This window comes from Telopea speciosissima, chromosome 9, assembly GCF_018873765.1.
Source record: "Telopea speciosissima isolate NSW1024214 ecotype Mountain lineage chromosome 9, Tspe_v1, whole genome shotgun sequence".
Taxonomy (NCBI): Eukaryota; Viridiplantae; Streptophyta; class Magnoliopsida; order Proteales; family Proteaceae; genus Telopea; species Telopea speciosissima.
In genome coordinates, this window is record NC_057924.1 from 50,151,152 (window position 1) to 50,174,628 (window position 23,477).

At 39.5% G+C, this 23,477-nt stretch overlaps 3 pseudogenes; all 3 read left to right on the forward strand.

Annotated features, from left to right (window-relative positions):
• The first annotated feature begins 3,664 nt into the window (after nucleotides 1-3,664).
• Nucleotides 3,665-9,085, forward strand: LOC122639016 (annotated as a pseudogene).
• Nucleotides 9,086-9,596: 511 nt separating this feature from the next.
• On the forward strand, nucleotides 9,597-12,421 carry LOC122639017 (annotated as a pseudogene).
• An 8,939-nt stretch (nucleotides 12,422-21,360) lies between these two features.
• LOC122639019 lies at nucleotides 21,361-22,602 on the forward strand (annotated as a pseudogene).
• The last annotated feature ends 875 nt before the right edge of the window (nucleotides 22,603-23,477 follow it).

The following is a 23,477-nucleotide window of genomic DNA, read 5'->3' on the forward strand; positions in this document are numbered from 1 at the left end:
AAACCTAGGGGGGTATGGTAATATTGGTGACATTGTTAAGCTTGCTTTATATGTTTCTGTTTATTGCATTTGGAGGGAGCGAAATAGTAGACTGATTCGTAATACTTTAAGACCGAAGCCGGCAATTGACCGAGACATCAAATTGGACATTAATTTGATCATTCAATAATCACCTTCTAAGGGAAACCATCTCTCCGTAATAGGAGACTTATGGATCAATAGGGTTTTTCTATAACACACATGCCACATTGACTTACCCTATGTATCTATTTCGGGATTGTCCCTTCTATGTTTTTAATTGTAACCCGTTTCTCTTAGGGTCCTATTTGTAGGTCACTTTCTTTCATTAGGTTAGAGGGGCTACTTTCTAGTGTAGTTTACTTTTATTTTCTGAATAAATTGATATGGTTAATAAAAAAAAATAACACAATAAAGATACTTATTATGCTTATTTTAGTGTGGGTGAAGGTAGGGGTACAAACTTGGCCTTGACGATCCGAAACCCGCCTTGAGCCCGAAGAGGGCCTAGATTGAGATACCTTGGCATTGATGGCAATTTAGGGTTAGGGTCGATGTCTCGACCTAAGCTCAATCCGGCCCAAACTAACCCTATCGATCTTCTTCTTATTCTTTTTTTTTCTTCTTCTCTTCTTCTTGCTCATGCATCTCCCTGTCCCAACTTGGCCAGCACATGCATCTCCCTTCCACATCCCCCCCCCCCAACGTTAGGGTCAATCAGGGTCATCCGACCCGACCTTGAGGGCAGGTCAGAATTGGATTTTTCTGGTCCTGAGACAGGACCGGGTCGGACCTGGGACCAACTAAGGAGACTCAGGGTTAGGCTAAAGTTTTAAAAGACCCATCCCAATCCGACCCTATTGCAACCCTAGGTGAAGGTCTGCTTCTTTATCATTTGGGAGGGTATACGAATCAAGGAATAATTTGAGAGATCATCTAATTTTAGAGACCATTAAAGACAGCCCATGCCTGATGACCAGCTCAACCCCCTGAAGACTTGGGAGCGGCAGCCTTTATTTGTTCTGGATCTTTCTCTTCCAAATGGAAAAGAAAGATCAATTTTTTTAATGTAACTTTATAACCTAAGTCTAAGGTGTACACAACTCTCATGCCATATCTTATGACTTAGATCCTTTATTATTGGTTTTCAAGCATCCATTATTTCAATACTTAAATAGTTTAGAAGAGATCGAGCATGTACCACGCAGACCAACAATCTGTCATGGGTGATGTCATGTTATGTATATTTTGCTTTCAAATGAATTGAAATTTCTCACATGAATGGAGGGTGATACCAATGTGTCCACGAAGATGAGATTAATAAACGCTCAATTAACCATGTCGGACATTTGGCATTTGTTTAAGAAAAAGTAATTTCTTACCCAAAAAAAAAAAGAAATCAAAAATTTTTTTTTTGTTAAGGTGGATGCAATTAAATAAAAAAACCTCAATCCATCTTACATTTCCTTAATTAGAGATCATATGATCATAATCGACAAAAATGCGATTAAATATTATTTAAAATAATATACTAATATGTTTAATAAATATAAAATAAATTCTGCAAACCATTTACGAAAAAAAAAGTCATTGGATATAAATTTCTGTCTGATTAATCACATGCATTCTCTCTACTTGATATTAGGGATGTAAATGGATATTTGTAAATCCGTATTCGATTCGCGTTCGTATCCGTTTAGGAGAATCCGAATCCGTCTGAAACTAATCGGATACGAATATGATAATCCCCCTATCTGACCGATTATTATTCGATTTGTTTAGCAGTCCGACAGTAATAAAATATCTGAAATATAACTCTGTGTTTGTTTATCCTTTTAAGTTACCTTATTGGATTTTGTTATCTTATTTTTATAAATTTATAAGTTAAGATAATGTTATTCTTTTTTTAGATTTGCTATTGGTTTATATATTTTGTTTTATGCAATGTGATACATGGAATTACATATCTATTAAAAAATCAAAAGCAAAAAAACGTAAGAGAATAAAAGACTAAGAAGAGTAGAAGATAGGACATTTACTGAACTCTCAAGTCTCAACCCTAGCCCTCATCAAAAAAAGGGTAAATATGTCAACAGGTATTTGATCCGTATTCATATCCATTTAGGAGAACCTGTATTACAAAAATCACTATCCGAAAATTATTCGAATCCGTCCAAAAATCGATAGGATATTATCCGAATCCGACCGAATATAATCAGATACGAATATGATAATGCCACTATCCGATCGAATTCGATCCGCTTACATCCCTACTTGATATTCTCCAATCAAGGGTAGTGGATTCCATGTTGAGCATCTCTTTTGTTCACAATGTGCAATCACGAATCCAGCACACCGATATTTAGTCCATGTGACATCAACCAATGATGTACTAAAATCCGCAATGTAACATCATAATGATAAGGATCTTTCAAGTCAAAGGGTCACGGGTCACGGGTCACGGGTCACGGGTACACATCTCTCCATAATACGGTAGGCAGTAACACACATGAGAATTTGTACCAAATTCTTTTCTATACACATATTATGTGTACTTACATTTATGCCCTGAAAACAATTTTTCTAGTGACATACAATGTAACGACCATATGAACAAGTAGGACTGCAACAGAGTCAGGTTGGGTCAGGCTTTATAAAACCCTAGGCCAACCCTAAGTCCCCTTAACTGGGCCCAGGCCCGACCCGATCCTGACTCAGGGCCAAAAAAATCCAACCCTGACTCGCCCTCAGGGTCGGGCCAGGCTGACCCTGATTGGCCCTGATCATGGGGAGGGGGAAGGAAATGCATGGATTGGAATGGGCAGGGGAAAAAATTATCAATTTTAAGTAAAATAACACTGTAATAAAATGTATTATATCACTTATTGTCTTCATATATAACATATTATATGAGAAATTGTGGGTGATCCAAATATGGTATTAACTTAAAACAGGGTCATGCCGGGCCAGGCCAGGCTTAGTCCGAGGCCTCAATCCTAGCCCGACCCGACCCTGACTTAGGGCTATAAATTTTCAGCCTTGACCCGCCTTCAGGGCCAAATATCATAGCCCAGGCCCTGTTCGGATTCAAGGCGGGCCAGGACAGGTTTGGGCCTACAGGGCCAAACTTGCACCTCTATGAACAAGTTATCTGGTCTTATCCCTACTCGAGAACCGTTTTTAGATAAAAACCCATGGAACAAACTTATAAACCCGTAAATAAATTCATATAATAAAATAATATTAAATTTATTTATTACAAATTAATAAAGTTTGATGGACACAATCCAACAACATCATGGAGGGGCTTTGAGTTGAGAGGAACTCGTAACAAACATGTTGAGCTTGGTTGATGACATTGGTCGAATACCATAAATTATTATCATGACTATTATCATTCTTGGCTCGCCAAAGACACCAAGCAAGAAAACAATATAAAAAAATGATTTCCCTTTGAACTTGCTTCTCGAAATTGCTTAAAGAACTCCGACTCTTAATCCATTGTAGATACATAGAGAGCCAGAGGCAAGTAGGGGTGCAATAAGTTAAAGAAAAGAGCTTCCAAACTAAACACCCTTTGCAAAATGTTAGGGAAGAATATATTTATTAAAAAATAATAATAATATTTTACCTCTTATTTTGTTTCATGGGATCTCATCCCCATTGCGTCAGTGAGGTGGTTGCACAATCTAAAGTACTCCCAGACCCAAATAGAACCAAAGTTGCACTCTTAACACTGGAACCCACTAGCATCCTTGCGAGAAATCTGCCGAAGATCTTGAGGTAAACTAGTTTCTCCATGAAACAACGAATCAGACGCCGACTCGCAACCCAAGTTTGCCAGGTAAACCGCTGCCCTATTACCTTCACGGTATGTGAACGAAATCATAGGTTTAAGGGAGTCAATCATCTCCAAAACTTCCTGAAACCAGTACCATCCTTTTCAAAAACTATATTTTCTTTTTGAAATGGAAAGCATTGTAATCGCATATATAATCAGTGTTGATGTGGAACTCCCTAAACCCCAAGCTCGAGCACAGCTTAAGCCCATCACTCAACACCCTATGCTCAGCAATGGAGTTGGTGCATCCTCCATAGAAGTTTGCAAAGGTAGCAATAACAACTCCCTCCTTATTCCTGATGATGCCCCCACCCCCTCCTTCTCCAGGGTTACCTTTGCATGCACAATCCACGTTGAGTTTAATTGATGAAAAAGGAGGACACCAAAACATCAGAATCGGCGCTTTATAGGCTCTAGGAGGGTGAGAAATACCAAAAAATTGCAAAACTAACTTTTCCTTGAAGGAAGGGGACTTCACAAACGAAGATAAAAAAGAATCTCTTTAACCCATGCCAATTTCTAATTACCTCCACCAGGCAGCCGGCGGAATGAGCTTTTACCCCGTATCTACGATTATTCCTTTCTTTCTATAATTCCCATATTATGAAAGAGGAAAGCAATCCAATAACCACACCCCACAAGCTATTAACCTGAGCATGGCTATGCCAAAATAATATCTTGCTCCGCACATCCTGCAACGGGATGATCTCCACTTCACACAGCCCAGAGAAGAAACTCCAAACCTTGGACATTGTACCACCTTCCACTAGACAGTGATTTGTCGATTCACTCATGGGGAGCCCACAACACTGACATTTTGAAGCTAATGGCACCCCCATTTTCATGATGGTGTCATCCGTTGAAACTTCCCCACTGAAGACCTGCCAAGAGAAGAACTCAATCTTGGTGGGAATTATTCGATTCTGATTTCATTCCACAAGGATTTGGTGGAGAATTTACCATCCCTAACAGGAGTCCAAACAAGGGTATCCTCCTTGTTAGAAAGAAAAAACTTACCATTTATCAGGTTGTCACGAACATTGACTGAATCAATCTTAAGCAGCACCTCTTGATTCCAGATCCCTTCCGCACTTATAACATCTTTGACCCTAGCTAACAGATAAGTCAAGGTGAACGTTTGTGTTCAAACTTGAAAGCTAAAATGTCAGAAATACGTCTGCCATTTATAAGTTTTCCATAATTGATTTATAAAAATCAAACCAAAGTCAATAACTACTGGTCTGGTTCTTTCGGCCCCTTATCGATTTAGACTCTTAACGGTTCATTATCGGTCTATTATTAGTTTTTCATATATAAAAAAAACAAAAATATCAATTTTTATCGGGTTTTTATGGTTTCAGTCCATTCGCTTGGTTTTTATTGGTCCAATTGGTTTAGAACAAAGCTGCACCAAGAGTTTTTCCTACAATCAAAATCAAAACCGAATCAACGAGTATGGTTCAGTTTTTTGGATTTTCTGGTTCAACCCGATCAGTCTTTTCGGTTTGACCTCCAATATCCTGCATTATGTCTCCTGGGTGTAGTATTCCCACTTCAGGCTCTAGGAGTAGGGAGTGAGAAGAAACAAGAACAAGTGTGGTCGTAGATCAGCTCAACCATCAGCATAGAGTGATCTACGAACAGCTGTCGTGTCCAAGGGAGAATCTTAAAATAAAAGCTCACTCATTTCTAACCTTTACAAAACGTTCTTCTTTTTTTTTTTCTAGCAAATGGGTTTTGGAGCTCAAATTGCCTACCCCATTCAAACCAGTTGGCAATTATCTATGAAAAAACAAAAAAAAAACAGTTGGCAACTTTTTTGTTTGTCCCCATAAAATATAGGATATATTGAACGCTTCAATTTTGTTTTAGTTTAGTGATTCCCAATAGGCTTGTCAACCGGTACGGTTTTGGTAATATGGTATGATTTTAGTATGGTACAAAAAATATATACCCAATACCCATACCGTATCGTATCGTTTAGAAATCTTATTTTCAATATCGCAATGTATGAAAACGATATACAAAACGGTATGGAGAATAGGAGAAGGAAAAAGAAAAAGAGGAGAAAAGAAGACCCATTCAAAAAAAAAAAAAATTTCCTAATAGTCCCTCAAGCTTCAAGACTCCATTGATGTAGAATACATCCGTATGAACCTTCCATTTCTGAAAAATCCATATGAAGATAAAACGAAAACACAGATAAAAAAACAAGAATCAGAATAGCAGAAATGTCTTCTTCTTCCTCCAAACTCGTATAAATGTATTCAACCAACCTTATAGAACAACAATAGGGGTAGAGGAGACCCAAACCCAGTTAAGAGAAGCAAACCCATTACCATTTCAAATATTAAAAGTAAAGAAAACGATTTACAGACAGAAAACAGTAAAATTCAAAATCTTAAGCTTATATGAAGATGATTGATGAGTGAGACGGTGAAAGAAAGAGACAGGGAGAGGTTATGGGGTTGGGTTCACGGAAGTTACAGTGAAACAAACCTGAAAATAAATTTCAGAAATTAATGATGATTTAGTGATTTACTTGAGAATCTAGAAATCCAGTAGCAGAGAACCAGAGAGGGATCTGAACTCTGAACAGTCTGAAGAGATCTCGTCGGAGTGCTGCTCTGGGCATCGCAACTCGTCTGGAGTCTGAAGAGATCTCGTCTGGAGTCACTGCTCAGTCAAGACTCGAGGAGGCTCTGGCCGCTCTGCCGGAGTGCTGCTCTGGGTGTCGCAACTAGCAACGAAGCTTAGCCAGGAAGGGCGAAGCCGTAAAGGGGAGATGGAGGTGGGAAACTAGGTTACTCCATCATTACTGTGAGAGTGTGAGACTGAAACTCTGAAAGTCGAAAGCGTGAAACTGTGAAAGGTTAAGCCGTTAAGGAATTAGGGATTTAGGATTTAGTTTTACAAATACCCCCAATACGGTACGGTTTCGGTATCATTTCGGTATAATGGTATGATTTCGGTACATATCGATGGTATTGTACCCAATACCGATATTGTATCATACCGTGATCAATACCGTTTGACTATACCATATCGTACCGTTTTTGCAACGGTGCGGTTTGGTATGATTTTACACAAACGATTTCGATTTCAATATACGGTTTCGATTCCAAATTGACACCCTTGATTCCCAAGCATCCCCTTCTACACACCTGCATCAGTAGATCTTCCACCAAACAAAGTAGTGTAGGCCTTTTTTTTTTCTTCCTTGGAGGGGGGGTGGGGAGACAAGAAATTTAACAGTTGGCTTGTAGGATAGAAAAAGAGAACTTCAAGTTCAAACCCTCCCATCTCCTCATATAATTCTCTCCTTCTCTCCTATCTCTTCAGCTTGATAACCTACATCTCTCCAAGCTCCCCTTCTAACCTCTCCAGAGGTTTCAAAATCTAACCTAAATCCATTCCCAAACTATTCCTAGCTCTTCCATTGTATACTTATGAGGGCTATAACATCCAACATCCAACAACTTCTTCCTAGCTCCTTTGATTCCCCTGGCAATCGATGTCTCACAATCCATGCCCATCAAAAGGTTACCCTTGAGCCCTATAAGCATCAATCACTCTCGAACCTCCTCCAGCTCCACATAGAGATCCCTCACCATCCTTGCATAGTTTGGAATTCCATACAAAGTTACAATCAAACGACCCCAGAATCACCTAAGGAAGATATACGTTGGAAATTATTGTCAGAATATTGAGAGATCAAACCTAATTTGTTGCCTTGATGGTAAGAGAGCTTTCAAATTATCTCTTGCATTGATTCTTCTGTAAATCTGTAATAGAAATTGTTAAAAAAATCACGGGCTGAGTCGTATCGCTTGACACTATCCTTAAGACTGTAGACGCCCCCTATGGTGCAACCGAGAATATGCGAATTGGCCTCCAAGATAGAACAGTCCACCGGCTCCCCTAGTAAACGTGCACTCGACTACTAGACCCCTTCGAGTACTACAGGACTGTGCTCAAACTTAAAAGAACTCACACAAAGGACCTTTTTCAGAAATTCAAAAGAAACTAAGAGAATTAATGAAGAACACATGCACTTCTAAAGAAGACTTGTTCACTTGATTGATTGATATACAAAGAGGCTAAGCCCTCCTCTATTTATATACAAAGGAAGATGCAATGGGAAGGAGGAATTAAGAGGAGAATTCAAGAGTCCAATAACTAAATAGAGTTTCTCTTCTTTAGGAGCTTCAAGGGAAGACTACGTTGCAACTTAAGAATTATCATGAAGAGACATAAGTATCTTCTAAATCAATTAAAGTGATAAGTAAATAAAGACATTAATATTATTAAAACTTATTTTGTATTTAAACCTATTTTGAATCTTCATTTATTTTAAATCTTCATTTAAAACCAACAATATATCCTCAAGATGGCGCAAAATCCATGGTTCGTTTGATTGGAATAACCTTCTAGATCCTTTACACCCTTGGCTCCGACGAGAGATCATCAAATATGGCAAATTTGCTCAGGCCACATATGATGCTTTCAACTTCAATTTGTCATCGGAGTATTATGGGAGCTGCAAGTACAATCGTCGAAAGATATTCGAAAAATTAAGGTTTATTAAGAATGGGTACATGGTAAACAGGTACATCTATGCCATGTCACACATTATGTTCCACGATGGCTCAAGAGTACTCACCTGATGGACAAATGGAACAAAGATTCCAAATGGATGGGGTTTATGGGTTTTAGCAATGATGAAGAGTCACGCAGGATTGGAAGACGTGACATTGTCGTGGCATGGTGTGGCGTGGCGTGGCGTGGCACCTTGTCACCTTGTAAATGGTATGAGAATCTACAATTGGATTTGATACAAATTGAAGATGGGATGTGAAGGTTGAGCATGGCTTCCATGACATCTACACATCTAAGAGTGAGTCCACTAGGAACAACAAGTCAAGTGCCTCAGTGCAAGTGATGAAACAAGTAACTAAACTAGTTAGCCTCTATAGAAAAAGAGGTGAAGAAGTGACCCTCACTATCACTGGTCATAGCTTAGGTGGTGCCTTAGCTCTTCTCAATGCTTATGAAGCTACCAAAGCCATTCATGATCTTCCTACCTGTGTTATCTCCTTCGGTGCGACGAGAGTTGGTAACAAAGCCTTTAAAGAGAAGCTTCATGAAATGGGAGTAAAGATACGTATTGTAGTGAAGCAGGGTATAGTCCCTTTGATGCCTTGGATACAAGGCAGCGTAAGGTAGGGTGAGGTGGGGGTGGTATGGGGTAGGTTGAGGAAGAAGAAGAAGGGGCTTTTCTAAAATTAAAAGCAAGTATCTATTTTACCCCCACTTGTTCTTAAACCTAAGCGCAAAAATGAGACAAAAACGGTTTTGCCCATAATCATTATGAATTTTTTTTGGGGGTTGGGGGGGGGGGTTGGTTTCATTTATTTTAAATAAAAGGGTAATTTACATATACCACCCCTGAGGTATCACGAAAATATAATAATACCCCCCAGTTTTGGATAATTTTGCATATCCCTGAGGTTTACAAATGTTAACAAATACACCCATTCCGTTAGTTTATGACTAACAACGTTAAAAATATGAGGTGAAGTGACAAAATTGCCCTTGCAAGGAAAAAAAAAACCTGCAACTCATCTTCCCCAAATCGTTTAGGGTTTGAAAAGAGGGAAGATGAGTTGGAGATTAGGTCTAGCTAAGAGGAGGTTGGGCTGCGGGGGTTCTTGCAGGCGGCACAAGATTCGCAAGCATGAGAGCTGAGATCAGGTGCAAACTGCCTGGCATTCATGGGGAGGAGGTTCTGCAGGTAACGGAGCTGGGACCATGGGTATAGGGGCCTCACGGTGGAGGTCCAGGTGCAGGGGCCTCAAGGATGCTCCGCTCCTCAACTGGGTCTGGAACAAAAAAAAAAGAGAAGCATTAGAGATTTAGATAGAACAATCACAAAATCTGCTAAATGGTTCGTTCATCAACATTTTCTTTCTTTTGATATGTGAGACCAAATGGGGAAAAAAAAAAAACAGGTACAGAAAAGAATTGATACACTTACAGGAGATGAATTGAGTATGCCAGAATCATTTCCTGAAGAAACCTGATCGGTGGTACTCCTCGGTGAAGGCGAATCTTGTTCCCAATTCTTAACGTGGGAGTTTAAGAACCCCTGCCAAGACTTTTCTTGGTTTTCCATACTTTCCCCTGATAATTTCTCCTGTGACCTGCACACACATGCTTTCGACTCTATCGGGGGTTTGGGAAATTACAGATTGAAATGAACTGTAAATGAAGGAAAGAAGTATGAGAGGGAGAAAGAGAGAATATTTTTTAGAGAAGAAAGAGAAGATTTTGAGAATATCTAGTGATCCGTCTAAAGGGGATAGTAGTTTTTAAGCAGAGAAGAGAGGAGAGCGAGGAAGATGCCAAGCTCAGATTTTTTATTTTACAAGGTTTTCATGAATGTTCTTCCTTCCAGATTGAACCAGAGATTTTCATCTTAGCTAGATCTAAACTGCCACTCATCTTTCCTTTTTTTAAACCCTAAATGATTTGGGGAAGATGAGTTGCAAGTTTTTTTTTTTTCCTTACAAGGGCAATTTTATCATATTTTTAACGTTGTTAGTCATAAACTAACGGAATGAGTGTATTTGTTAATGTTTGTGAACCTCAGGGGGATATGCAGAATTATCAAAAATTGGAGGGTATTATATACTTTTGTGATACCTCAGGGATGGTGTGTAAATTACTCTAAATAAAAATAAGTATAAAAAATGATACCAAAACCAAGAAAAAATGAAAAATTGCCAGAAAATGATAATAAATATGATACCATAAAGACCCTAAAGCTCATACTTTGCAGTCATGATTCCACTCTATATTTTTTTCTTATTCTGTCCAAAATCGATTTTAGGGTTCATATGGTTATAAACTCTCCTTCTAGCATAGAGCTCGTCTCCAGGGAGCCTAGCACCCAGGGAGTCCCCAAGACGGCATCCAATGGCTAGGTTGTGTCGTACACATCCCGATAACTGACAAGCATGCGCCGGGATGTGTGCGGCACAACCCAGCCATTGAATGCCCCCTTGAGTACTCCCTGGGCGTTAAGCTCCCTGGAGAGGAGCCAGATCCCCCCTTTTATGCCCTCGTGGGATTTTCTTTTAGTGAAAAAGAGGCAGATTAAAATTTTGACTCTTCCCAATAAATCTCTCCTCCTCTCCCTATCTCTTCAGTTTTGTAAGGACAACCTTCATCACTCCAAGCTCCCCTTCTAAACTCTCCAGAGGTTTCAAAATCTAACCTAAATCCATTCCCAAACTATTCCTAGCTAGTTCTTCCATTGTATACTTATGAGGGCTATAACATATAGCATCCAACATCCAACAACTTCTTCCTAGCTCCTTTGATTCCCCGGTGAATCGATGTCTCTCAATCCATGCCCATCAGAAGGTTACACATGAGCCCTATAAGCATCAATCACTCTCGGGCCTCCTTCAGCTCCACATTGAGATCCCTCGCCATCCTTGCATAGATTGGAATTCAAGATGGTGTGAAATCCATGGTTCGTTCGATTGGAATAACCTTCTAGATCCTCTACACCCTTGGCTCCGATGAGAGATCATCAAATATGGCGAATTTGCTCAGGCCACATATGATGCTTTCGACTTCGATTCCTTGTCAGAGTGTTGTGGGAGCTGCATGTACAATCCTCAAAAGTTTTTTCGACAAATTAGGGCTTACTAAGAATGGTTACATTGTAAGCAAGTACATCTATGCCATGTCACACATTGATGTGCCCCGATGGCTCAAGTGGACCCACCTAATGGACACATGGAGCAAGGATTCCAATTGGATGGGGTTTGTGGGTTTTAGCAATGATGAAGAGACACGTAGGATTGGAAGACATGACATCATCGTGGCTTGGCGTGGCACCTTGTCACCTTGTTAATGGTACAAGGATCTACAATTGGAGATGGTGATGTGAAGGTTAAGCATGGCTTCCATGACATCTACACATCTAAGAGTGAGTTCACTAGGTACAACAAGTCAAGTGCCTCAGAGTAAGTGATGAAACAAGTAACTAAACTAGTTAGCCTCTATAGAAAAAGAGGTGAAGAAGTGATCCTCACAATCATTGGCCATAGCTTAGGTGGTGCCTTAGCTCTTCTCAATGCTTATGAAGCTGCCAAAGCCATTCCTGATCTTCCTATCTGTGTTATCTCCTTCGGTGCGCCGAGAGTCGGTAACAAAGCCTTTAAAGAGAAGCTTCATGAAGTGGAAGTAAAGACATTACGTATTGTAATTAAGTGGGATATAGTCCCTCTAATTCCTGGGATAATTTTCAATGAATGGCACTACACACATGTAGGAACTGAATTGAAACTTGATGTGAAAGTGTCACCTTACATAAAGAAGGGATTCAATTTGAAAGGGTTCCACACCCTTCATACATACCTACATCTTATAGATGATTTTCGAGATGGTACTTCGGAATTCCGGCCATATAACACTCGGAGGGACTTGACTTTTGATGATATGGACAAATTTTATGATGAGATTGAAGGCTTTGTGTTTGCTTCTTGATATCATATATATCCTCGAGTGTTTGAAAGTTAGACCAATATATTTATTAAAATTTTCAATTTTGAATAGCTGTATTTGAATATAAACCTTTTTTTTTTTTTTTATCGAATATGAAATCAATTATGACTAAACAAGAGATGATAACAAATCTCAATTTGGATCCTCTACTGCCGAGCTGCCCAGACACGGCGAGGCGTGCAATGACTGCCTTAACCCTAACCGAATGCCTTACCCGAGTGGGGCTGAGGCAGTCATTGCGCACCTCACCATGTCTGGGCAGCACGGTCATGCCGAGCAGCTCAATAGTAGAGGATCTGAATCCAACAAATCTAAATAAGTATGGGCAATTACTATTACTCCCCTACACTCACCCTACACCAGGGAGTTATTGAAGCGTTAAAGTTGCAATAATCTTAGGTATGGGAAGGACATGGCAATGTGCTTTGTAGGTAAGGGTGTCAAACAATGCGGTTTTGATTATACAGTGTGGTTCCGGTTTGGTGCACATTTTGCAAGGTGGAAATCAAAATCGCACCGGATAAGAATCACCCAAAATCAGAATTGTTTTATATGCTATGCGGTTTTACCGGTTTCTATTCAGTTTTCATTATCCGGTTTATATGTGGTGTTGGAATTTTCAAAATACTGGTGTGGGACTTTTAGTCCCACATCGGCTATGAAAGAAAAGCTCATTGGGTTTATATGTGTTTGTGGTTATTATTATCACATGTTATGGTTAGAAGAGATTGTACGATGCACTTGCGAGCGAGGACGGTGACCGTCTGAGCGTGTACGCGTGCGTGAGGCGCAATATGGCTCTTTGATGGCGCACTTTGCACTGTGCATCGTCGCAGTATGCCGCCTTAATCTTTTTAGGATTGACGGTGTTTGATCAAAGGATGCTTAGGATCGATCTGACCATTGGATCGATGGCTGATCAAAGGGGGGGGGTGCAACCCTTGGTTCTACGTTGAGTCCAATGGTTGCAGCCTATACGTACAGCCTTGAGAGCCCAGTCCAATAGTCATGACCCATCAGATCAAGGCATATGAGCCAATGGGTGTAACTCATCCAAATGGTGTCATGGGCCTATATATAGACCACGAATTCAGTCAGTCAAAACATAACAGTTCTCATAGCTTCAAGGTCAGTAGTCAAGTCCAACCTGATTTATCTTGGGAGGTAGGTTTGCTGCAACCCTTTGCAGGAATAGGAGGGTGCAAATACTGTCTTAAAAACAAAACGACCTCGTTCGACTCAGGCCATCTTTCCGTCCTCTCCTTTTTTGTATCAGATTTCTAACATGCGATTTGTAATACTACTTTCATCTTTGTACCCTTTAATTTTATTTTTTCATATTCTTTTTATGTGGGTAAAATTATATTGTTCTATACACATCTAACTCTAGACAAAGTTCACTTAGACATGCTAGCTGTAATGATAATTTTAAGTGACTACTCAAGGCCGCAAAGTACTACAAGGGAAACCAACCTGAGGACATCACTAATCTATACCCCACTCAATTCATTAACAAAGTCCACTAAGACATGCTCGCACTAAAACTTTCCGTCCCTTCATGAATTTGGCACTCAAACTGAAATTCAAAAAAATCTCAGTAAGGAATCCTAATATTTTAGAGTGTTTAACCATATTCTTAAACAAATACGAATATTCCTAATCTCGGTTAGCTACCTAGTTTCTATTCGGTTAACCGACAGTTTTTCGGTTTTGAATTGAAACAAACCGGTAATAGAACCTATGAAATTAGAATTGCCTCATTTTTATACGGTGTGGTTCAGTTTGATCGTAAACGGTCGGTTTCGGTTCGATTTTGACACCCTTATTCGTAGGTGATCGGTGGAGGCAACAAAATTGCTAAGACACTTGATTGTTATTCCATTAATTTGAATCACACAATTACAGCACTATATAATTGACTAAGGCTCCATTTGTGTTATCACATATGATTGACTAAGGCTCCATTTGTTTAGGGGGAAGGTGGGATGGGATTGTTGGGAAGATGGGACCCATGTTGGTGGGATTTTTTTTTGGGTGGAAGTATTGAGTTAAAGTTGAGGTAAAGTTACTTTTCCCATTAATAATAACCAAAGTAGATAGCAAAGGTTGGTGGAATTTTTGTGTTTTTTTTTTGGATAAGTAGGGAGGATGTAGGATGTGAATCAGGAGGCTTGAACTCAAGACCTCCTGGTAGCAATGGGCTTTTACGCACCACTAGCTATCAATTGCGCTAGGCACTTGACCACAAGGTTGGTGGGACTTTGGATTGCAAATGGGTTGGATTTGAAGTGCCACATTAGCAGACAAAGCAATTAATGATGTCCCCTGAGTTTTTGTAAGTTTATCACCTCAAATTAACCAAACAAGGTTGGGGTGGGATTTTGAAGTACCACATCAGGATTTTCCCACCCCACCTAAGTCCCCTCTAAATAAACGAGGCCTAATTGATCTATAAAAATCAAACCAAAGTCAATAGCTATTGTTCTGATTCTTTCGGGCCCTTATTGATTTTAGACTCTTAACGGTCCATTATTGGTCTATTATTAGTTTTTCATATATACAAAAGACAAAAATAATTGTTAAAAATATCAATTTTTTCTGGATTTTATGGTTTCGATCCATTCGCTTGATTTTGATCAGTCCAATTGGTTTAGAGCAAAACTGCACCAAGAGTTTTTCCTAAAATCAAAACCAAAACCGAATCAACGAGTTTGGTTCAGTCTTTTTTTATTTTCTGGTTCAATCCGATCAGTCTTTTCAGTTTGATCTCCAACTTTACACCCCTAATTATGTCTCCTAATATCCGCACTTGAGACTCTAAGTAGTAGAAAGTGAGAAGAAACAACAAAATCAAGAAGAACAAATGTCGTCATAAATCAGCTCAACCATCCGAAGAAAGTGGTCTACGAACAATTTTCGTGTCAAAGGGAAAATTCCTTAAAAAAAAAAAAGGCCATTCATTTCTAACCCTTTCAAAAACTGTTTTGTTTTTTCTGGTCGCCCCGAGAACAAATGGGTTTTGGAGTTCAATTTGCCTACCCCACTCAAACCAGTTGGCAATTATCTATGGCAAAAAAAAACAGTAGGCAACTTTTTTTTTTGTAATAAATAATAACATATCACTGTGAAAATAATAATTCTCATGAAGAATAACATAATAAAAATATCACAAGGCAATAAGGTGAGTATGCCCCCCTCCCCTTGTATTGCTTATTCTTTGATGGTTTTGGTAATAAAATTCTAAGGGTTAATCCGAGTCTTAAAATATGTTTGGATTAAAAAATAAAAATAAAAAATTTTATTGGGTTGAATAGAAATCATTTGTTTTTTGGAGTGTCCCTTTACAGCCCAGGTTTGGGAGGATGTGCCTAGATTGTGTTCCTTTTCTCAATCCCCAAGTAATGACATTATGGTAGTTCCTTGAGTAACCAAAACTTAGGGGGATATAGTAATATTAGTGACATTGTTAAGCTTACTTTTAAATTTCTGTGTATTACATTGGAGGGAGCGAAATAATAGATTGATTCGTAATACGATAAGATTGAAGCCGGCCATTGACCGAGGCATTAAATTGGACATTTGGTCATTCAGTCACCTTCCAAGGGAAACCATCTCTGTAATAGGAGACTTAAGGATCAATAGGGTTTTTCTATGACACGCATGCCACATTGACTTACCCTTTGTATGTATTTTGGGATTGTCTCTCCTATGTTTTTAGTTGTATGCCCTTTCTCTTAGAGTCCTATTTGTAGATCCTTTTATTTCATTAGGTTAGGGAGCCTACATTCCAATATAGTTTTCTTTTCTTTTCTGAATAAATTTATATGGCCTATAAAAAAATAACACAATAAAGATAATTATTATGCTTATTTTAGTGTGGTTGAAGGTAGGGGTGCAAGTTTGGCCCTGATGGCCCGAGGCCTGTCCTGAGCCTGAACAAGGCCTAGGTTGAGATACCTTAGCCCTGAGGGTGGGTCAGGGTTGAGGCCTCGGACTAAGCTCAGCCTAACGCAAATTGACTTTGTCTCCTTCTTCTTATTCTTTTTTCTTCTTCTTCTTTTTCTTTCCAACTTGGCTAGCCCATGCATCTCCCTCCCCCCCCCCCCCCCCCCAGCGTCAGGGCCAATCAGGGTCAGCCCAACCAAACCCTGAGGGCGAATCAGAGTTGAATTTTCCTAGCCTTGAGTCAGGGCCAAATCGGGCTTGGGCCCAGCTAAAGGGACTTAGGATTGGGCTAGGTTTTTAAAATACGCATCCCAACTTGACCCTGTTGCAACCCTAGGTAAATGTTTGTTTCTTGGCCTCAGAACTGAATTCTTGATCTCCCCCCTCTTTTCAGTCTCTTTGTGTTTCCTTTTTCTCCAGCAAAATTTTTAATAAGCAATCCTTAACCTGGTTTTTCTCTGTTTTCGTTATTACTTGTTATTTTATCTGGGAAACTAGAAATAGGCTAATTTTCCAGGGAAGGAAACTTGAACCGAACCATATAATGACTTGTATTTACAGATGGCTTAAGGACCTGAATATCACCACCCCCCAATACTCATGATTTTGTTCAACCTTCCCCCACCTCCACAGTGCACTGAGTCATGCACCATTGTTTACTCAGATACGCCTATATTATGTTGTGCAAGATCCTTTGTCCCAGGAGTAAACTAGTCTGCGTGGGCTTTTTGTGTCATTCTACAAGGAAATATCATTTTGATAAAAGCGGGGAAAATGGACGCGCATCACAGGATGGAATTGAAACTCACGACAATTTGGAAGGATATTCAGAAAGCTACTGCTCTACATCTCCAACTGAAGGAAATTTGGTGCTCGTATGAGGAGATTCTCTCTTTTGTTCCTCAACTAGCGTCTCAACCTTAGCCGTTGTTATTAGTCCTTCTAATCTTTAACATTTTGGAAACTGCACAAAATTATATTTTTGTACATATGCCTAGGGATAGTTCCATTTTTTGTGGGTTATTTAGGTTAAACAGGTCGTATTTGTCAAAGTTTGAACCAGTGGTGCCCCCTAATGGGGTTGAAACAGATGTTCCTCATCTTTGTTAATAGTTTTATTTAATTTTATCTTTCACCAAAAACAATTTTTTTTTGAGAGATTATCTAATTTTAGAAACCATTAAAGACAGCCCAGCCCATTTCCAGCTCAGCCCCTTCAAACCTTGGGAGCAACAGCCTTTTCTTTTTTCAAATGGAAAAGAATGATCTATGTTTTTAGTATAACTTTATAACCTAGTCTAAGGAAACATCATTCCCTTGCCATCTCTTGTGACTTAGATCCTTTATTGGTTTTCAAGCATCCCATTTAGTTTTTTTTTTTCATTATTTTATTCTAATATCCCAATAAGGCCCGCAAGCAAAGTGACGAATGATTATTTAGGAGTTGTATTCAAAACTGTGGGAGGTTGATGTAGCCGTTATTCTGTCATGCGTGACGTCATGTGATATATAAAGATTTAGTGTCTTATCTCCAACGTGGGTGGGGTATGTAGCCTACCCATTAATTGTAAAAACTGTAGTGGATAATATCTGTCTATTTGTCATTCTATTTTATTTCTTGTTTATTTTCATATGTTCTAAGAAAGGTCAATAGTATTGTTATTTTCATGACGAGGAAGGTGTTATTAGTAACGTGCATAACAGTTTGATCAAATTTGATTTTTTTTTTTCTTTTTGATAAATACAGTTTGATCAAATTCCGATCCATGGATCTTGGAGTTATGTTCAACTTCATCCATGTGTAATTCACGTTGTTCTTAATAAAAAGTTTCTCATGTTTCTACTAGAAAAAAAAAAATGAAATTTCTCATGGGAATAGATGGTGATGCCAATGTGTCCACAAAGACAAGATTAATAAACGTTCAATTAACCATGTGGGACATTTAGCATTTGCATAAGAAAAAGTAATCAAAACTTTCTTTTGTCAAGATAGATCAAAGTCTAAAAGAATAGAAGAAGAGCACAACATGGTCATATATGCAATTTGCCGCCTCTCAATGATAAATAAAGAAGTGTGAGAAAGATGGATTCTCGCACAAAAGATCTAATATTCTGACAAATTCATTATTTTTTTTTAAGTTTATTCTTTTTTCGATGGGACCATAAGAGGAAAAAAGATTCTTCATTCCCTCACTAAGTACGGTAGGATCTTAGTCTTGATTTTATATTATGACATAGATTAATTACATACATAAATTAATTAAACTTAAGCTTTGTAAATAATAAATAAATAGCTAGGTATCTATGGCTAAAATTGTTGGATCTTTCCTCATGAAAAAAATTTTGCTACTACACTTATAGCAAGAATGTTCTTGTTACAAGGATGGCAGTCAAGAAAATGAAATAATTTACCTCCCTTTTGGGTTCATAAATACCCTCCTAGGTTTTAGTATTTTCTGAAATACCCTTTAAGATCTTATTTCGTTGGCTGCCAACCTTGTAGCAAGAACATTCACGATGTCTTCAATAAAAAGACGACAGAGACTCACTTACCCTTTTGCTTTTCTGAATGCATGGTTGTGAGAAGCGACCATCTCACCTTTCTCAAATTATTTCAAACTCTCACCAGCCCATTTCACCCATTAAGCCACACCCCCTCCCCCCCCCCCCCCCCGACGCATTGTTCGTTGTTTTCTTATTTATGTATATGAAAGAGATTGTGAGGGATCCGAATCCTCAACTTCCACCTGCTCGGTACTACTGTGTGCCTCACACACAGCAAGACAGAAAATACTGCCTTACCCATGCTTGGAACGTTTCTGGGACGCACACGACGGTGCAGGCAGGCAGAAGGCAGAAGTAGAGGATCTCTGTAATAGTATAATTTTACCTGGAATCTTATCCCCATTGCTTAAATACGCCTGTGAGGTGGTCACACACTCAAAGTACTGACAGGTTTGACCAAGTCAAGAGCTGCCGTCTGTGAGAGCTTCAGCTTACCGGTCAATCTATTTTTCTTTTTTTTTTTTGGAAAAAAAGTCGCAGTGCGACATGGGAAAGTAGGTTAAGCGCACCGCTAAACACAACATTTGAAATCTCATCCGTTGATTTCAAATGTAAAATCCTAACCGTTTAATATTTTCCCTGTAACCGGCTAACCTAAACTCTATCATCCAATTTAAAATAAAAAAAAAAAAAATCAATCTCCACCGACAATACACAGGGACGGAGCGAACGGGGAAAAACCTATACTAAACCTCGCTGGCGGAGATGGTGCTGAGATCGTGCTGCCGCCGGAACCATTTGTGCCTCGCCGAGTTCCGAAACCTCACTGGCGGAGGTGGCGATGGATTACTCTCTCTCTCACACACACACTCTGTTTCTCTTTCCCTCTCTTTTTTATCTCTTTCTCTCGTTCAAACACCAGCTGCAAACTTCCCCGTCAGCACCCCTGCCCCCTGTTCAATCCCCGCCCCCTACAGGCTGCAAACCCACCTCCTCTTAGGCAGGAAGCGAACTTTACATCACATCTTAACACTCAAATCTGCATGAATTCAGGTGGGGGAAAAACAGGATCGTCCTCCAAATATCTATGGGAAGATAAAAGGAGGAAGTAAGCTTTCTAAATTACAAACCAAATCTACTAAATCAAACACCTTAAACATAATCATTACATGCAATGTAGATGAATCAACGATCAAGTAACCCCAAGCGAAAAAATTAAACCAAACACGAAGAGCAGAAACCCTAGAGATAGATTTACAGGCACAAGTCTTTTCCTTCATAAGCTTGTAGAGGAGAATAGAGATTCCAATAGCGTGAACGGCCTCAGCCGCTACAAAGAGTTTGTCATGATCGTGAACGATGAAGCGGAGGAATACAAGCGCGGCCATACCGGAAACAAAGGCAAGGGTGGCTGACGCTTCACCCATATCGACACCGCATGTATTGGCCTTCTCCGTGGCCTCATCTCGTCTTCGTAGCCGAGAAATCGAAAGAATGGGGTTGGGATGGAGTTGCAGGGGTGGGAGAGAGATCCAAGGTAGGTCACCGTCGGAGAAGAGGGAGACAATGACAGGAAAGGGTAAATTTGTGAAACCTGCTGTAACGGTGAACAGGTTGAGTGGGATTATATATTCAACGGTTTTGATTAAAATTAAAAAAAAATCAACGGCTCTAATTACACCCCTAATTATGTCACCTGGTGTAGTATCCACACTTGAGACTCTAAGTAGTAGAGAGTGAGAAGAAACAACAAAATCAAGAAGAACAAGTATCGTCATAGATCAGCTCAACCATCTAAAGAGATTGGCCTACGAAAAATTATCGTGTCAAAGGGAAACTCCTTAAAATAAAAGGTCACTCATTTCTAACCCTTTCAAAAACTCTTTTTTTTTTTTTTTTGTTTGATCGTCCCGAGAGCAAATGGGTTTTGGAGCTCAAAGTGCTTACCCCAGTCAAACCAGTTGGCAATTATCTATGGGAAAAAAACAATAGGCAACTTATTTTTTTCCCCATAAAATATAGGATCTATTGAACGCTTCAATTTGTTTTAGTTTATTTAATAGTTAGCTTGTAGGATAGAAAATGGCAACTTCAAGTTCAAACCCTCCCATCTCCTCATATAAATCACTCTTCCTCTCCTATCTCTTCAGTTGTGTACGGATAACCTTCATCTCTCCAAGCTCCCCTTCTAACCTCTACAGAGGTTTTAAAATCTAATCTAAATCCATTCCCAAACTATTCCTAGCTACCTCTTCCATTGTATACGTATGAGGGCTATAACATCCAACATCCAACAACTTTTTCCTAGCTCCTTTGATTCCCCTGTGAATCGATGTCTCGCAATCCATGCCCATCAGAAGGTTACACTTGAGTCCTATAACCATCAATCACTCTTGAACCTCCTCCAACTCCACATAGAGACCCCTCACCATCCGAGCATAGATTGGAATTCCATACAAAGTTACAATCAAATGACACCAGAATCACCTACGGAAGATATATCTTCAAGATGGCATGAGATCCATGGTTCGTTCGATTGGAATAACCTTCTAGATCCTCTACAGCCTTGGCTCCGACGAGAGATCATCAAATATGGCGAATTTGCTCAGGCCACATATGATGCTTTCAACTTCGATTCCTTATCGGTGTATTGTGGGAGCTCCATGTACGATCCCCGAAAGTTTTTCGACAAATTAGGGCTTACTAAGAATGGGTACATTGTAAGCAAGTACATCTATGCCATGTCACACATCGATGTGCCACGATGGCTGGAGTGGACCCACCTGATGGACACATGGAGCAAGGATTCCAATTGGATGGGATTTGTGGGTTTTAGCAATAATGAAGAGTCACGTAGGATTGGAAGACGTGACATCATCGTGGCTTGGCGTGGCACCTTGTCACCTTGTGAATGGTATGAGGATCTACAATTGGATTTGATACCAATTGGAGATGGAGATGTGAAAGTTGAGCATGGCTTCCATGACATCTACACATCTAAGAGTGAGTCCACTAGGTACAACAAGTCCAGTGCCTCAGAGCAAGTGATGAAACAAGTAACTAAACTAGTTAGCCTCTATAGGTCAAGAGGTGAAGAAGTGAGCCTCACTATCACTGGCCATAGCTTAGGTGGTGCCTTAGCTCTCCTCAATGCTTATGAAGCTGCCAAAGCCATTCCTGATCTCCCTATCTGTGTCATCTCCTTCGGTGCGCCGAGAGTCGGTAACAAAGCCTTTAAAGAGAAGCTTCATGAAATGGGAGTAAAGACATTACGCATTGTAGTGAAGCAGGATATAGTCCCTTTGATGCCTTGGATACAAGAATGGCTCTATACCCATGTGGGAACTGAATTGAAACTTGATGTGCAAGCATCGCCTTACTTAAAGAAGGGATTCAATTTGAAAGGGTTCCACAGTTTGGGGACATATCTTCATCTTGTAGATGGTTTTCGGCGTAGCAGTTCGGAATTCCGGCCATACACTCGGAGGGACTTGACATTGGTGAACAAAGCTTGAGGGATGTTGGTGGATGAGCTAAAAATACCCTAAGTGCTGGTCTCAATTACCCAACAAAGGAATAGTTCCTAACTCTTATGGGAAATGGGTTTGCCTAAGAGAGACGTTGAAGACAAACCTTCACCTGGAGAAGACATTTCTTCATTGCCAAAAGTTTCAAATACCCACACTTTTATTGATATGCATAATTTTTTATGATGAGACTGAAGACTTTGCGTTTGCTTCGTGAACGTCAATATTAAGTAATCATTTTTTCCAAATTTTTTATATAAATTTTTGTAGGAACTGGTTAAAGTGGACTTGGAGGAGATAGAGGATGAATTTTTTTTTTTTTTTTAGAGATAGGAGGGGTTTTCGACTTTAGGCCGACTAAATCCCCCGGGCTCGTACATGAACCCCACACCATGCATGAACCGGGAGCTTCTTGACCCTAATGAGCCTCAGGCGGGTAGCCCTAAGAAATTATGCAGCGACGAAGGTTTGATCACGAGACCTTGCTTCCTAAGGTGGAGTCTCATGTCCCCTCTAAGCCAACTGCACTAACCCCTTGAGGTTGATAGAGGATGATTTATTAGTTAGTTAATTCAAGGAGAATGAATTATTCTTCAAGAATTACACATTAAAGATACTAACATGTTATGGGAAGTAGTGTGGGTGAAGTCTTTTTTTCCTTTTTTATTTGGGAGGGTACGTGGGTCAAGGTCATATTTGATATATAATTAAAGACAGCCCATGCATAGCTCAATCCCTTGAACTCTTAGGAGAGACAAATGGACAAATATAATTTGTTGACTGGGAAGAGGACAACATGTCTTGGTCGAATATGAAATTTTCCATCCTTAAAAGTTATGTGCTGACTTATGTGTTGTTGTAAGGGATGATGTAGAAACCTTTTTATTTTAGTTTTCGGAATATATATATATATATATTTTGGTGAAGTGTCTTGATTCTATATTATGGTATATCTATGCATTGTACATTTTCTCTTGTATTTTCAATAGCCTTGAATTATTCAAAGATTTGTCCTTTTGATTTTATTTTTTCTCCCTTAGTAGTGAAGGAAAACTTTTGCC